The sequence below is a fragment of the Papaver somniferum genome, chromosome 9 (assembly GCF_003573695.1).
Source record: "Papaver somniferum cultivar HN1 chromosome 9, ASM357369v1, whole genome shotgun sequence".
In the NCBI taxonomy this organism is placed as follows: Eukaryota; Viridiplantae; Streptophyta; class Magnoliopsida; order Ranunculales; family Papaveraceae; genus Papaver; species Papaver somniferum.
Genome location: NC_039366.1, coordinates 23,392,981 through 23,411,080, shown reverse-complemented (window position 1 = coordinate 23,411,080; position 18,100 = coordinate 23,392,981). Strand labels below are relative to the sequence as shown.

The following is an 18,100-nucleotide window of genomic DNA, read 5'->3' as shown; positions in this document are numbered from 1 at the left end:
TCTTTATGAAATACACGGAATAACTTGGACGGTACCAAAAACCAATGTCCAACGATCAATCAATATCAATCACCAACCAAAGGTTGGATTTACAATCGACGATCACGAACGCACAACCTGTATTATTTCAATTATATAAAATATAATGCGGAAAAGAAATAACACAGACACCAGAAATTTTGTTAACGAGGAAACCACAAATGCAGAAAACCCCGGGACCTAGTCCAGATTGAATACACACTGTATTAAGCCACTACAGACACTAGCCTACTCCAAGCTAACTTCGGACTGGACTATAGTTGAACCCCAATCAGTCTCCCACAGATCCATGGTACAGTTATACTCCTACGCCTCTGATCCCAGCAGGATACTACGTACTTGATTCCCTCAGCTGATCTCACCCACAACCAAGAGTTGGTACAACCCAAAATCACAGACTTGATAATAAACAAATCTGTCTCACACAGAAAAGTCTATCAAAGGATAAATCTGTCTCCCACAGATAAACCCTAGGTTTTGTTCCGTCTTAAGATATGAAATCAAGGTGAACAGGAACCAATTGATAATCCGGCCTTATATTCCAGAAGAACAACCTAGATTAATCAATCACCTCTCTACAATCCTTCCTGACTATACAGGCGGTTTGTCGAGGAATCACAAACAAGGAGACGAAGATGTTTGTGACTTCTTTATCTTGCCTATCGGAGAACTCTCATGATCTCAAGCCAATCAATCGATTGTACTCGTACGATAGAAGATGCAAGATCAGATCACAAAACTACGATAAAAGTAGTATCGGTCTGGCTTCACAATCCCAATAAAGTCTATAAGTCGTTAACCTGGATTTAGAGAAGAAAACCAAAGGTTAAAGGAGAATCGACTCTAGCGAGCGCACTAGTATCACACAGACGTGTGGGGATTAGTTTTTCTCAAAGCTAGATGTCTCCTTTATATAGCCTTCAAATCAGGGTTTTTCCTTAGTTACAAAGCAATCCATATCCACCGTTAGATGAAAACCTGATTTAGATTCAAGCTAATATTTCTCAACCGTTAGATCGAAAACTTATCTTGTCACACACACTTGGGTAGACGTTTACTGGTTTTGCGAAAACCATGCCCAAACGTGTACGTGTATGTTGGTTCAAAAAGTAACCCAAAATGTTAACCATATGAGCATTTCATATTAACCTTGTTGTTCTTCACCATAACTAGTTCAAGTGACTCAAATGAACTAGTTAAAGAGTTGTTCAATTGCTATGAGATCTTATGTAACTACACAAGACACAATTGAAACAAAGATGAATCGATTCGATTGAATCGTCTCATGAACTTTATAGCCACGATTTACATAAAGCATTCCTTAGTAATTTAAGTTTCATTTTTAGAGCACATCTTTAGATCATAACCTCTTAAGTTCACAAACAAGTTCGCGGACTTAAGTTAACCAGTTGAGTTTTGCAAACTCAGCAGAAATTCTCGGAAAGAGAACTTCCGCCAGTTCGCGGACTTAGCACACAAAGTTTTGGAAAATCCAGCAGAAATTCGCGGTCGAGAACTTCCGACATTTCGCGGACTGAGTCTGCGGAATGGGTTCGCGGACTTGGCAAGCCAATTCCATAATCCTTCCGATTTCTCTTGATCAACAAAGTTCGAAAACTTCGGTTAAGGAATACATGGTTATGTAATCTAAACTCTCATTTCAATCATTGAGATATTCTCAGAGGACGCTATGTAGCCTTTATTCACAGACCGATTCACGTCAGGGAAATTCTCAAAGTAATTGAAACTTTTCATGACTTTCATCACTAGGTGAAGATAAATTTGATTAAAGCGAAACGCTTTACTAACACACGATTTCAAGAAAAAGATAAGCAATGAATGCTCAACTAGAAATGTCAAATGTGTATGATCTAGTCTATATAGCATACGACTTTTGTCTCATAAGAAGTAGGAGATAGACTTTTGAGTGATAGATAAGTTCAAGTCTCCACATACCTTTTGGTTGATGAAGTTCCACGGTTCCTTGTATAGATCTTCGTCGTTGTAAGATGAATCGCCATGAAGTCCTTGAGCCCCAACTACACTTTTCTATCCTAGTCCGAGACTAAGCTATGTAGGATAGAAATCAAGACTCATAGTTTTGATCACTAACATTGACAAACATGCTTGAGATAGCAACGCATGCGAGGTTGACCGAGCTATGCTCTAAAAATCTCCCCCTTTGTCAATTTTAGTGACAAAACTATTAATACATATGGAATACAAAAAAGATAAACTTTAGTGGCTCCTATTCCATAGTCTAATATTCAACGTTCCCTGAAATCTTCGTCCTTCCAAGTACTCCAATGATCCCAAAGGTTGTAAGTTTAGCATCACCGTTGTTGAAGATCCGTAGCTATAACAATGAGAGAAATCGAGATTCTCGATCATCATTATACAGTGTCATAGTATTATTATGTAACATTAAAGTCCAATTGTATCACGACTTTAACAATAATACTACGGTGATATGTATCACTCCCCCTTAGTCAATACTCCATCTCGATCATGGAAACCACTCCCCCTTAGACAATGATCCGAAAACCATATGTATTTGTAGTGTTAACTACATTATTTCTCCCCCTTTTTTCAATAAAATTGGCAAAGGTACAAGAACGGGATCATAATGAAATTTCCAAAAGAGACATTTGATAGACTAAAAGAAAAATACATACCAACTTAATTTAGATGCAATCATAAAGCCTAAGTTAAATGCATTCATCAAGGAGTTTTAAGATACAAGATAACCCTTATAAAATTCCACAGCCGCACACCCCGCAAGATATTACCATTAAGCAAAAGTTCAAAAGAACTCTCCCCCATTTGATGTCATTCCCGAAAGAACAACAAGAGCGACCTTAATTTCGAAAGAAAAGAAGGATTTTTAAATTGGACACCAAAAACAATAGAAATGATTTTCTATATCCAAAGCTCAACCAAATTAATCACAAGTAAACCCATGATTAATTCAATTGGAATATGCAACTAAATCAAACCACAAAAGTGATCAATTTAATTGAAAGTGCTCAACATAAGTAAACTTACGGAGCTACAACTAATGTAATCATACGGAGATGACTAGCTTAATCGTTCACATACTCAACATAAGGAAAACCTTACGGAATATACGACGACATCAACCAATAGAACATGATTAGTATAGTCGTTCGTATACTCAACACAAGAATTTGTGGAATATATGAAAACTCAACTAGACTAATTATAAGAGAGCTTATAATTAGTCTAATTGGAAATAAAATTACCAAACTAATTACAAAAGTAATCAATTTAATTGTCAAAAGGTTTTGCTCGACAAAAGAAGACTTTCGGAAAAATAACTAAATAACCAACCAAGATGATTAATTTATTTCATAATGCTCGACATATAGCATCTTATGGAACAACCAACAAGTCAATAAGAATAATCGACTTAGTTGTATCGTGCTCAACATAAGTCACACAATGGATCCTTCACGGTAATACATAACAAAATGGATCAATTAAGATCAATACCGTGGATAACATACAAGGATCTATTCTATTTTCCATCATAATGATATAATAGACTTTATCCTTGTCACATAAAAGATTTTACCCTATTTTCCATCAAATACATGACTGCATAGGTATAACTTTTGTATTTGTCAAAAGTCCATTCATCCTTTCATCAATACGAATACCAATTTATGAAAAACTTTACTTTTGACAACATATGGGACCTTCAAGTTCACGGACGCAAACAATACATATCCCATAAAAAAACTGCAATATCACAAAATCATAAAGATTAATACTGGAATAACAATCTTTTCCCTTAGAAGGTAGAATCAATCTTTTGCGCACGGATTTATACCAAGAGTGGTTACCAAAAGCCTAATTAAAGAAGAACATACAAAGTCATTGACGACTATGCACCATAGTTCACATGAGATGATTGTGAACACTCAAGAATATATAGCAATGTGAACTACTACCCATTCTCGAACTTCCTTCTTTGTGATTCACCAACATCACTCTTGTAACAGCCACAAAATAGCTTAGAATAGGATTTCTCCAAGAATCCCAGTGCCCAAGTCCAAGAGAATAGAACAAGTGCAGCGAAACGGAGCAAACACTAAAAAACAATATACATGAAAAGTATCAATATTAACTCATCCAAATTCAACAGTTCTCATCTCCATTTTGAAGGAAATTCAATAAGGAAGATAATACAAAAATAATGAGGTAAATCCGAGTTCGGACGAAGAAGTTACGGCCAAAACAAGTTTACTGAATATCGACGTCAAGTATGCATACGGGTTTGCGAACTTAAACCCCTGGATTTTGATTTTAAATGTTGTTATGCATACTTGGTATGTATACCATGTAGTCCAAACAACCCAAACTATTGTTTTCAGACCTAAACATTTAAGAACCTTAAACACAGATCAAGTTAGGTAGAAATGAACAATAAGCAAGATTATTATAAGTATTCTAAGCAATAAAAGTACAAATCTTGCTCAAGTTTATAGACATACCTTTTTAGATGAATCCAATCGAATTCTACCGCCTTACCGAACATAATCTATGTGCCCCAATTCTTGTGCTTCCCTCACTGTATACATAAAAGGGCATTCCTTGGTGAGGATGCACTTACAACACAGTCAAGTTGTGTTGGGGTGAACAGTGTCTTGCTCACCACAAGTGACCTTTGGATTATCATGAAAGAGATCGCTTTTAGAACCTTTCACATCCACTTCCATTTTCCCAAAAAACTTGTTAAGTTCCAACATCATGGATATTGCCTTCTCCATAGTCATGGAATTTTCTGGGAGATCATTCCTTTTCACACTCAAAACATCATTGACTTTCTTTGGTATCCACTTCTGAGTGCGTTTAGGAAAAATTGGAACCTTCTTCCCATTACTCTCTTCTAGAATTCTTGGAAGAGAATTGGATTGACTAATCTTTTGCAAGTTAGTCTTTCTCCAGTTGGGAGCATTGGATCTTGTCTTCGTATTTACGAAGTTATACTTTTGATAACCATTACGATTGTGAAAAGGATTCGTACGACGTTTATAGGCAAATCTAGGTCTATCATAGCACTGATTCCATTACCTAAAGGTTGGACAATTACAACCTGTAACGTTAAGAGGATCAGTCTTAACGTATGATATTAGTTTCATAACTTCTTGTTGTAATACCCCGATATTCGGCAGTGGTTGGCCGAATGGAATATAAGTAATGATTTGTCCTTCCCTAACACCGAGGCCTTTTCAGCACAATTGGCTCCAGAGTTGGCAGAAAACTCTGCAGTTAAGCGTGCTCGGGCGGGAGCAATCCAGGGATGGGTGACCATCCGGGAAGTTACTGCTGGATTACCGCAGCGATGCCCGTTGAAAACCCCACACTGCCGGATAACCGCAGTGGCTAAGTGGGGACTGTATCGGTGGAGGGACGGGTCATTACAAATGGTATCAGAGCCGACGATGGTTCACCTGCCGAGGGTGAGAAGGTACGCTGGATGGGGTTGTTCTAGGTGCTTCTCATGAGGGGTAGGGAACATCGGAGATCTGAGCTTGTGAATATATTCTGGAGCCGAGGACGGCTCCAATTTAAGGTGGTGGTATTGTAATACCCCGATATTCGGCAGTGGTTGGCCGAATGGAATATAAGTAATGATTTGTCCTTCCCTAACACCGAGGCCTTTTCAGCACAATTGGCTCCAGAGTTGGCAGAAAACTCTGCAGTTAAGCGTGCTCGGGCGGGAGCAATCCAGGGATGGGTGACCATCCGGGAAGTTACTGCTGGATTACCGCAGCGATGCCCGTTGAAAACCCCACACTGCCGGATAACCGCAGTGGCTAAGTGGGGACAGTATCGGTGGAGGGACGGGTCATTACACTTGTGATGCCCAAACAAGAACATCATGAAGTTTCTCATTCCTTATACGAAAACGACATCTCCTTTCCAGGTGACTTTATTTCCACAATAGTGGCAAACATAAGGAATGTTCTTACCTTGATCCTTTGGAGGTTGATAAACTTTGCTCTTTTGAACGTTAACTGCAGGTGAAGGTATTTCACTTTTTCCATCAATGGAAACCTTTTGTTGAGAAGAATCATTAGCCTTGACAAATTTTACCTCTTTGCTAATACTTGGAGCATATATTCCCTTATAGCCCAATCCTCGTGTATCACGATGATTTTTACTTGCTCCTAGCATAGTGGTTAATTTGCTTGAACTAGTATTGAACTTTTTCAAGTCATCTTCCAACATCTTGATTTTATCAAGAGAAGCAGCTAAATCAGCCTTAAGGCGTTTTTCTCGAGCGAGACAAGCACTTTCTCTGTCATCAAAACTAATTTGTTGAGAGTTAAACCTTGCTTCAGATTCTGCAAGTTTCTCTTCCAACAAAAAGTACTTTTTATAAAGATTATCACATTCAAGTGACTTCATACATAGGTTTTCCTCAGAATCCTTGAGGATCGATTCGCAAGAATGATTCGAAAAATAAACACCTGCGTAACATCTTCTCAAGTTCTTGTTTTCTCGATAGAGAGGAATCAGAAGAGGTGAGACATGAGAAGTTGTAATCTTCTTTATTTTCCATGAATCCAAAAACTTAACATATCTGAGACTTCCTCATCAACATCTCTATCAATATCTGAATCACCTTCATCAGAATGTTCATCCAACTGTTCTTCTAGGAGAGTTTCCCAATCAACAGTTTTTACATCAAGAGAATGTTTAGATATTGACTTAGATGTGACAGTTCTCTCAGGTGAATCCAAACTTTTAGAATCGTCTAGTAATTTCTGAACTGGTACGTTATTAGAGATAGACTCATCCATAATCATATCGCTACAAACACATACTTATAATGTCTTTAACGTGTTTGCCTGCTCTGATACCAATTGAAAAAACGGGGGTCTAACAACACCACCCAATATTTCGCTTAGCAATCTGTATGGACTAACTCCGAAATACTTTGCTAGAGAATCAACTAGACAGTCAGACTCAATCTAGATAAAAGTATCTCAAGGAGTTAATATCTCTCTCTCTTGATTTGATTTTTACTCAAGCTAAAAGCAATAACGAGTCTTTATCAAATACAAGGAATAACTTGGACGGTACCAAAGACCAATGTCCAAGGATCAATCAATATCAATCAACAACCAAAGGTTGGATTTATAATTGATGATCACGAACGCACAACCTGTATTATTTCAATTATATAAAATATAATGTGGAAAATAAATAACACAGACACCAGAAATTTTGTTAACGAGAAAACCGAAAATGTATAAAAACCCCGGGACCTAGTCTAGATTGAATACACACTGTGTTAAGCCGCTACAGACACTAGCCTACTCCAAGCTAACTTCGGACTGGATTATAGTTGAACCCCAATCAGTATATCACCGATCCAAGGTACAGTTGTACTCCTACGCCTCTGATCCCAGCAGGACACTATGTACTTGATTCCCTTAGCTGATCTCACCCACAACCAAGAGTTTCTGCAACCCAAAATCACAGACTTGATAATAAAAAAATCTGTCTCACACAGAAAAGTCTATCAAAGGGTAAATCTGTCTCCCACAAATAAACCCTAGGTTTTGTTCCGTCTTAAGATATGAAATCAATGTGAACAGGAACCAATTGATAATCCGGTCTTATTTCCCAAAGAACAGCCTAGATTAATCAATCACCTCTCTACAATCCTTCCTGACTACACAGGCGGTTTGTCGAGGAATCACAAACAGTGAGACGAAGATGTTTGTGACTTATTTATCTTGCCTATCGGAGAACTCTCACGATCTCAAGCCAATCAATCGATTGTACTCGTACGATAGAAGATGCAAGATCATATCACACAACTACGATAAAAGTAGTATCGTTCTGGCTTCACAATCCCAATGAAGTCTTTAAGTCGTTAAACTGGTTTTAGAAAAGAAAACCAAAGGTTAAAGGAGAATCGACTCTAGCGAGCGCACTAGTATCACACAGACGTGTGGGGATTAATTTTCCTCAAAGCTAGATGTCTCCTTTATATAGCCTTCAAATCAGGGTTTTGCCATAGTTACAAAGCAATCGATTGAATCGGCTCATGAACTTTATAGCCACGGTTTTCATAAAGCATTCCTTAGTAATTTAAGTTTCATGTTCAGAGCACATCTTTAGATCATAACCTCTTAAGTTCACAAACAAGTTCACGGGCTTAGGTAAACCGGTTGAGTTTTCCAAACTCGACAGAAATTCTCGAAAAGAGAACTTCCGCCAGTCCGCGGACTTAGCACACAAACAAGTTTTGGAAAATTCAGCAGAAATTCTCGGTGGAGAACTTCCAACAGTTCGCGGGCTGAGTCTGCGGACTGGGTTCGCGGACTTGGCAAGCTAATTCCACAATCCTTCCGATTTCCCTTGATCAACAAAGCTCGAAAACTTCGGTTCAAGGAATACATGGTTATGTAATCTAAACTATCATTTCAATCATTGAGACATTCTCAGAGGACGCTATGTAGCCGTTATTCACAGACCGATTCACGTCAGAGCAATTCTCAAAGTGATTGAAACTTTTCATGACTTTCGTCACTAGGTGAAGATAAACTTGATCAAAGCGTAACGCTTTACTAACACACGATTTCGAGAAAAAGATAAGCAATGAATGCTCATCTCGAAATGTCAAATGTGTATGATCTAGTCTATAGAGCATGCGACTTTTGTCTCATAAGAAGTAGGAGATAGAAGAGATAGACTTTTGAGTGATAGATAAGTTCAAGTCTCCACATACCTTTTTGTTGATGAAGTTCCACGGTTCCTTGTATAGATCTTCGTCGTTGTATGATGAATCGCCATGAAGTCCTTGAGCTCAACTACACTTTTATGTCCTAGTCCGAGACTTAGCTATGTAGGCTAGAAATCAGGACTCATAGTTTTGTTCACTAACATTGACAAACATGCTTGAGATAGCAACGCATGCGAGGTTGACCCAGCTATGCTCTAACACATCTGTCAACGGATGATTTTTTTTTGCGACCCATACAACGGAAGTTGGTGTTATATTCATATAACATATTCCCAAGTACAAATTCTTGGCATTATTTGTACCGAAGAAGCGTAATTCGAATGTTTGACCAGATGATACTAAGATCTTGTTAACTCTAAGACATCGTTTTGAACCATAGTATCCTTGGCATCAGAGGTTTTCGAGAATAAGAACAAACAAGTGCAGGAAAAAAGAAGCAGCAGCGACATGATCGCTGATGATATTTACGAAAATGTTTTGGTAAATGGATGGAAGATTGAGAAACAGTCTAAATGGGAAGTTGCTAAGAGATGTTGCTTGTATTTAGATGTTGATTTTTTAGTTATTTCAAACAAGAAATTAAATTCAATGACAATAAATGTTAAAAAAATGAGCACGAAACTGTAATAAAAATCAATAAATCTAGATCCACATGGGTGAAAATCCCGTGGAATCCACCGCGTGACACACAAAAAATGGGGCCCATAGCAAATAAAAACCCTACCCCCTATTTTTCCCCTTGTGGGTCCCAGGGGTTTCTCTCACTCGGTGGATTCACGGTGTGTCTAGCACAGCCGAATAAAATTGTGATGGCTTCATAGTTCGTAGGAAAAAGTAATTGACAGCTAACATATGTGTATCTTGAACATTTGAACATAGAATTCAAAACCTTGCTTAGGTAATGTGAACTAGAATTTATAGAATGCAGTTAATATTATATATTAAAAAAAATACAGTATTTATCTATGCATTTATATAAATAAATCAAAGAACAACTCTTAGCAAAATCAAAGAACAACTCTTTTCGCTCTATACAAGATTCTTATGAGCATAGATTTCAAGGTTGGTGTGCAAAGACTCTTAATCAGGCAGCAAGGTCAACATTGGTAAATTCAGTTCTGAACACAATTCCTACTCGTTATATGAATAATTTCAGGCTTCCTAGGAATACAATAAGCAAAGTAGATTCTCTACAAAGAAAATTCTGGTGGGGTCACAAATCGAATAAAGGTTTAAATTTGATTGCTTGGAGTTCTCTTTGCCATTCTAAAGGTGATGGAGGTCTGGTATTTAGAAATCTAGAGCGATTTAATCTTGCGTTGATAACCAAACTTGCTTGGAGATTATGCACAAAGAAGGATAAGGCTTGGGTAAAGATTATGAAAGACAAGTATTCTCCATACTCTGACTTTCTTCATCTACAAGATTCTCCTACTAACTCCTCTTGGATCTGGAAGGGGCTGGAAATAGGATTGTATTATGTTAGGAAATCTATAGATGGGATGTCAGATGCGGAACTAGAATATGATTTGGTATGATAAATGGGTAGAAGGTTTAGAACATCTACCAACTCCAAATGCTTCTTTTAAGGAACCAGCTAAAATAGTTTATGTTTCTGATTTAATGCTGCAGAACCCAAGAAGATGGAATGCTCATCTTGTTATGGATCTTTTTCCGCCAGAAATAGCTAGTTCAATTATGAATATGCATTTGGTCCAAGTAGGCAATGACAAAATGATCTGGGAACCAAGTAGAAATGGAGAATTTTCAGTTAAGTCTACTTACAATGCTCTAATGAGACAAACTAGCTTAACTGACTATTCTCAATTGAATAGATTAAACATCAATTCGAAGTCATTATGGAAAACAAATACTCCTCATAAGGTAAAGCTATTCATTTGGAAATGCCTTAAAGGAATAGTGCCGACTGCAGTTGAGATGAACAAGTATATAGGAAAAACATTGATACAATTTGTCCTAGTTGTTCTCAAGAGGATGAAACAATTCAACATTTACTGTTATATTGTGATCATTCCAAGTCAGTGTGGTTAGTTATGAACGTCAATGTGGCCCAATTACAATAGCATCAGATTCAGGTTACATATTGGATAGCAAGTTGGTTTGATGATTCAAATAATAACTATTCTCAAGATAAAGAGTATTGGATTTTAACTGTTATGATAACAATTTGGTTTATATGGAAAGAACCGATGCTCTAAGGTTTTTCAAAATAAGAATCAAAATGTGTGTTCAACAATTTATTACATAAAAAGCATGATAAACCAATGCTCATGAATTGAAAATAAATATTGATGCTTCATTTGATTATAGTACTTCAAACTTTGGAATTGGTCTAATTGTTCGTGACTCTTCAGGGCAATGCTCGGGCATCAGAGGAAAGTACTTCTATGGAGGAGTAGATCTAAGACAAGTTGAATGCCTGGCCATGAAAGAAGCTTTATTATGGGTCAGTGATAATCATTTGCAGAATGTTATCTTTGAAAGTGACTGTATGAATCTTGTTGAATCGGCCAAGAGTACTAAATCTTTAGTTCACTGGAGGAACCAAGGATTAGTTGATGAAATTAAACACCTACTCTCTTTTGTTTCTTGCTCTACTATTACATATGTTCATAGATCGGCAAATAATGTTGCGCATGTAATAGCAAACACTGTAAGAGCTGACAGAATTTCTTTTGTTTATGGTTGTAACATCCCATCTAAGTTTGCTAAAATTATAGGATGATCAAACTAACTTTCAGTTGAAGTTATGCAATTAATGTTTTAGTAATCAATGTTTCTTCGCATAAAAAAAATAGAAATAAATCATAGGAGACTAGACTGAGTCACAAAATGCTATACAAGTATTATCAGTTACACCTACACCTTCGGCTCATAAATTTCTCCTAATTTAAATCATTGTAGAACTGCCTTAATTAATCAAAAATGGTCATTGGAATCTTCATTTCTTTGAAATTTTCGTGTTTTATAATTTCACTAGGTACACGAATACAAATTGTCCAAAGGTCATTGACGTCGATGCTTTACTCAAATTTGACCAAGACTAAGGTAGTTTCAAAACTTATGATTTTTTCGCCAACTGTAACACTATACTATCAACTGGAGATACAAATTGTTTTGCTTAAAACAAAGAATTGAGTTAGTAATTTTGCCAGTATTTTTGTTTTAAGTGTTTTAACAGAAAATGTAATAGCCAAGCTGACAAACTAACCAAGAAATGCTTGGTTTTGTAAGCATACGGATTACTGCCGAAGGGTATGCATACGGCCAGCTAAGAAAGGGAAAAGGTTGCTAAGGCCTATTCCTATGCACATGCCAAAGAAAACCTGTTTGACATACTAGGTGGCATGCCAAACCAATTGTGCTATTATAGGAAAACCAATAAGCGATAGATATTCTAGCGAACAATATTATGAATAACACTGGCGATATTATGATTATCGCTGGCGTTATACATTAATCCGAGCGATACAAATAGTATCACTGGCGATATTAATTATATCGACCACTGGATATTTTGCAACGGCTATTCCTCCCTTTTTAACTCATATATATATATATATATATACGTCCTCATATTTCTCCAAGGTACTCACACCTACTTCAACCTATAATTCACCAACTTTCTTTATCTCTATTCTCATTTTAAATTTCATAATCATCAATGGCGAGATCCAATGAAGAGAGGAATATTATTATGAATCGGTTTAGATTACAACAAGAAACTCATCGAAGGAGGTTGCAAGAACTTGACGATGAGGAAGCTGAAGATAATAAACTCATCGACTTTTTGATGCTAGTACATACGTACCAAATACCTAGAGTTCCATAGCCACAAGAAGTATTCTCAGAAAGGTATACGTATCGAGGGAGGGAATTTTACCATCAGAAGCTGATGCACGATTATTTTCTTCCCAATTGTGTGTACTCTGATCAAAATTTTCAAGGTCGATTCTGTATGCCTCGGCATCTGGTGATAAAGATTATTGAAGAGCTTTGTCGAGTAGAACCTCAATTTAAGTATCAATTTGATGCATTCAATATTAGAGGTCATAGTCCTGAACAAAAAGTTACTTCGGCTTTAAGGATTCTAGGTTATGGCACTCCAACGGATATGAACGATGAGTACCTTCGTATGGGTAAAACAACTTCATTCACTTACCTTTCATTGTTTTGTGAAGTAATGATTAATCATTTTGGTCCAACATATTTACGAAAACCAACCGAGGATGATGTTAGACAAATATTGAGGGAGAATGAGGAAAGGGGATTCCCAGGAATGCTAGGTTGTCTCGATTGTATGCATTGGGTATGGCAAGGATGCCATGTTTATTGGGCCGGTCAATATAAAGGTCATTATCCAAAACCAACAATTATCCTTGAAGTTGCTGCTTCTTACGATTGTTGGATACGTCACGCTTATTTTGCTCATCCGGGTTCACAAAATGATATCAATGTTTTTCATAAGTCTCCTCGTTTGAAGATTTGAAGCATGGAATTAGTCCTCAAGTCCGTTTCATGATCAACGGCCACCAATACACTCATGGTTATTATCTTGCGGATGGTATCTACCCAAAATGGTCCACCTTGGTTCAATCCTACTGTCAGCCACCTTGGCTATTATGTATTTTAATTAAGTTATGTATTTAAAACTTAATGTAGAGGAACTACTACATCAAACTCATCATCAGTTCCATCATCATCATCGTTGTTAGTAAATCCAGCTTGTTGTTCAATCTGTGCTTGAATCCTGTCAAATTCAGTTTGCCACACATGTTTTTGTTGGGCGTTCATATTGAAGTGTTAGCTTGAAGAATGTTATGCTTATCATAGTCGAACCCAAATTTTTCTTGAGAAATACGACTTTTTTTACTCTCCCTGTTTTGAAATTTCCTATCAACTGCTCTTTGCTTCTCGACAGTCTTTTGATGTTTCATAAACTCCGTCATGTTAAATCCACCGGATCTCCCTCATCCTTCTTGAGCTAATTTTCTAGCTAGTCTTGCATTGTTCTTCCCTGGAAATTTTCTCTTACCATCATCATAATTATTAAAAACTGAGTTACCTATTGGGTTTCTTGCAGTAACTAGTGAAGAATTTGAATTTGCTGTTGAGGGAGAAGAATTATATGGTGACCTTTCAGGTACTTGTTGATTAGTATTAATAAATCTAGATTATATTTGTTCAACACCTTCAAAATATGATAACAACTTTCGAAAGTGAATTGTTTACCATGTTTTCGCTGCCAATGTAAACAAACCTTTGTTTCAAAATCAACATCGTTCTGACCACTCTCCCTGCCTGCTCTCTTGGCTTGTATTATCAATGCAACATAAGCGTCTACTTCCCTGTTGATTACAATGAAGTGTTCTGCCAATCCTTTTGCATCACGAGAATTGATGTTCATGGTTTGTTCTTCATATTTCAAAAATATGTTATCCCACATGGTGTTACCATGTTGTTGTGCACCATCGATACAATCTTGGGTAAAATAAACATAATTACGACAAATGCATTCATCCTCTATCAGGGTGTATTTTTCACCACGAACTTTGTTTTTTTAGCTTTGCCTTTGTCTTGACTTTGAGATTGTAGATCCATATTACAAGAAATGAAAGAATTGTAGAGAATGTGTGATTTTTTCAGATTTGAAGAAGAAGATTGAGAAATTCTAGGGAGATTTAGAAATTCTGGTGTGAGTTGAAATGAGATTGGAATTAGGTATTTATAGGGGGGAAATACTAGCCGTTGGATGAAGATCTGATAAGCGATGATCATAAAAATGAGCGACAGCTTGACTAGCACTAGCGACATAAAGACCATCGCTCGTTGGAAACTCTGTCGTGTATGCCTATATGTTATTCCTGGCATATAAGCATATGAGTTTGGCATACCCATAATGAGTGCATATATGCCAAACATCAGTGTTTGGCATATGCATAGGAATAGGCATAAGGAATTCCCTTATATGCCTGATCCACCTTTTGTACAACTATTAAGGATGGCTTGGAGAATAACGCAAAAATCCCATGCATACTTTGCAGTTTACTTAAAAGCAAGGAATTTCCTTCACAACAAGAACCGTTACAAATGGAAATGCATTCCCCGAGGAAATATTTCGAAAAATTAAAATACAAAGGAAGTGTGAAAATTTACAAACAAGTAGCTCACTAGTTCTACCTGGCCTCTAATGAAATAGTCATTTGATTTTCCGAATATCCGGGATTAGTATTTGCATGATCGTCTAAGCCTCTTTCGACGAAAAACCCGGGTTGCTTGGGTTCCGGTAGTAATAAATTTTCACTACTTAGCATGAAAACCACAACTGACATACATGGTCTATCTTCAGGAAGTTTTTGAACACATAACAAACCTACTTGAATACATCTTAATACTTCAATAGAAGATGCAGAATTTGAGTCCTCCAAACCTGATTTCATTAAATCACAAGGGTTACCTTCACTCCATAGTATCCACGCATGTCCTAGTAGTTTATGATGGTGATTTTCATGGTTAAACCCTCTATTCCTCTTTCCACATATTATTTCTAACACTAGTGTGCCGAAGCTGAAAACATCAGATTTCACAGAAAAATGGCCATCTACTGCATACTCCGGAGATATATAACCATATGTTCCAGCTAGTCTCTCAGTCTTTGCTTCAGTTTGTTCTCCTCATAAAAGTCTTGCCAATCCAAAATCTGAAATTTTTGGGTTCATATTCCAGTCTAGAAGAATGTTTCTGGCTTTAAGGTCCCGGTGTACGATTCTCAAACTAGAATCTTGATGCAGATAAAGAAGTCCTTTCGCAATACCCATCACAATGCTCAGACGCGTATCCCAGTCCAGCATTTTGCTCCTTTTCTGATAAAAAATGAAATAGTCCAAGCTTTCATTCGGCATATACTCGTAGACCAATATTTTTTCTTCTCCTTGTATGCAGCAACCTAAAAGCTTAACAAGATTTCGGTGCTGAAGTTTTGCAATCAACATTACCTCATTTCTGAACTCAGCAATGCCTTGACCAGAATCCTTGGAGAGCCTCTTCACAGCTATTTCTTGTCCTTCTAACGTCTTTCCTTTATATACAGGACCATAACCACCTTCTCCAATCTTGTTTGCATGAGAGAAATTATTTGTAGCAGTTTCTAATGTAATCAAATCGAACAAAGGTAATTCTAAAGCCTCATTCTGTCTCTCATTAGCATTAAGTACTCCCTCCTTTCTCTTAATTTTCCAAAAGATTAAGAAGGTGACCAAAGAAAACGCTAGCACAGCTAAACCAATTGAGAGAAGGACTTTCATCAGCACTCGGCTTTTCTCCTTCATGGCTTTATTGATTGGTTCTCCTTCAGATGACGCTAATCGTAGAAATAAGGTTTGGCCACCAGAGGTTTCACTAAAATGTCTAATATCGAAAATGTCATCGAACCAGAGTATACAACCACTTCCACCTTCACGAACATCTGAATTAGCATAAGTAGTACAAGAACAGTTCCTCTTGCATTCTGAATCACATTCTTCAAGGCTCATACTTTTGTTCACCAAAAAATTTATCATGTCGGGCAATTTGAGCCCCTCGATTTGTACAAATATGTCGCTTCCACATTCTAGATTTATTTTTCGAACACAACCATCTGTCCAGTTGTTGATGCTCAAATGTTGTCGTGATATGGGTTTGAAACCCCGCAAACACTCACAAGGTGGATATCTAGCAATGTTACAAATACCATAAACACCACAATGATTATAATTGTTACATTTGTCTCTCAGGATCACAGACATATAACTCCACTTCATATCTTGCTTATCCCATATGAACCGTTCAAGTTCTCCCCATTCGTTCAGCGACTCGCTAATAATAATAAAGGGGTTAATGCCCCTGTTTAATAAGGTATCGTGTACTTCATTAGTGTTTATGACAACTGCGTAACTAAAAATTTCATTAGACCTTAAATTTTGAATGCCACTGATTGAACTCCATTCCATGCCCCGGAACGAAACTTTTTCTCCGATCCACTACGTAAAACAAATTGAGGTATTCCAACAAGATCAACACCATATGAATAATCACCAATAGAAGGGTTGCTAGTGTTCTTCCATGATGTCAAATAATGATTTAGGCCGAGTATTTGCAGTTTCATGTCAGGTAACCGAGTATTTGTAGGATAATCAAAAGTTTGCCATATGTATCTTGCCGGATCATCCTTTAAAACAAGATTTCCAGACTCTAAGAGTTGAACAACGGGATTCACTACTGACATTGATAAATTAGATGACCAGATAACAATTTTTGAACTGTTGAGAAGGACAATATTTCCATCATTTTCTATAGTAAATTCCCCAGCTTAATCTGTCAACGAATGATTTCTCTTTGCAACCCATACGGCTGCAGTAGGTGTTATATTCTTATACCATATTCATGTTGATGGTGGTTTTTAGCTTAGGGTTAAAATCGTAAAACCTTGCATCAGATGTGATGTCACTCTGCAAGGAAACAGTGTTGCGAGTACTAACCTCTCCACCGACACATTTATTGAGCCGCTCAATATACTTTTATCCATAACATTCTGTAAATTTCGGCACCTCGCCATTACGAGACTCACTGAGTACTTTTTTGTGCTATGTTCCCCAGCAGAACCTTTAATCAGTATGGCATGACGGATTTATGTTCACTCGCAGCGGAGTAGCATGAACCTCCAAGTACAAAAGTTAAGGCCATTGCACGAAATGCTCAGACAGAAAGCACACTACATTCTGTAGATAAAGATTTTTGTGTGGCAGCATACAAAATCCAGCTAATTATTGTGATAACTCGCAAATAACTCATAAACCCAACTAATTTGCAAATTAGGGTTTCGCATCCCGCGCAGTATACTGGACCCTGTTTGTCGAAACCATGCTTAAACAAGCTAGGAAACCAAATCCTCCACCGCGCGTTGGAAGTATGGCCACGCCCTAGCATGCTGGCCCCACTTTCCGTCAACCAATCAGGTTTCTCCAAACCTTCCACGGCCTCAAAAATGTCGCCATACTAAGTTGTCTTCCCAAAGCACGCCAGCTTCCCAAAAACGCGGTAGCTTCCCAAAAAACGCCATCATACCGCACGCGCATGCCGCACATGTCAGGCCTGCATACCGCACGCGCATGCCAAACATGCCAGACGAGCATGCCAGACGCGCATGCCAAAAATCATGCGCAAGCCATGCCAGCCACGGCCACGCCACTGGCCGCCAAACGGAATGTGGCCGCG

At 37.6% G+C, this 18,100-nt stretch overlaps 1 pseudogene; it reads right to left on the bottom strand.

Moving 5' to 3' along the window:
• Positions 1-15,024: 15,024 nt before the first annotated feature.
• On the bottom strand, positions 15,025-16,836 carry LOC113311583 (annotated as a pseudogene).
• Positions 16,837-18,100: the final 1,264 nt, after the last annotated feature.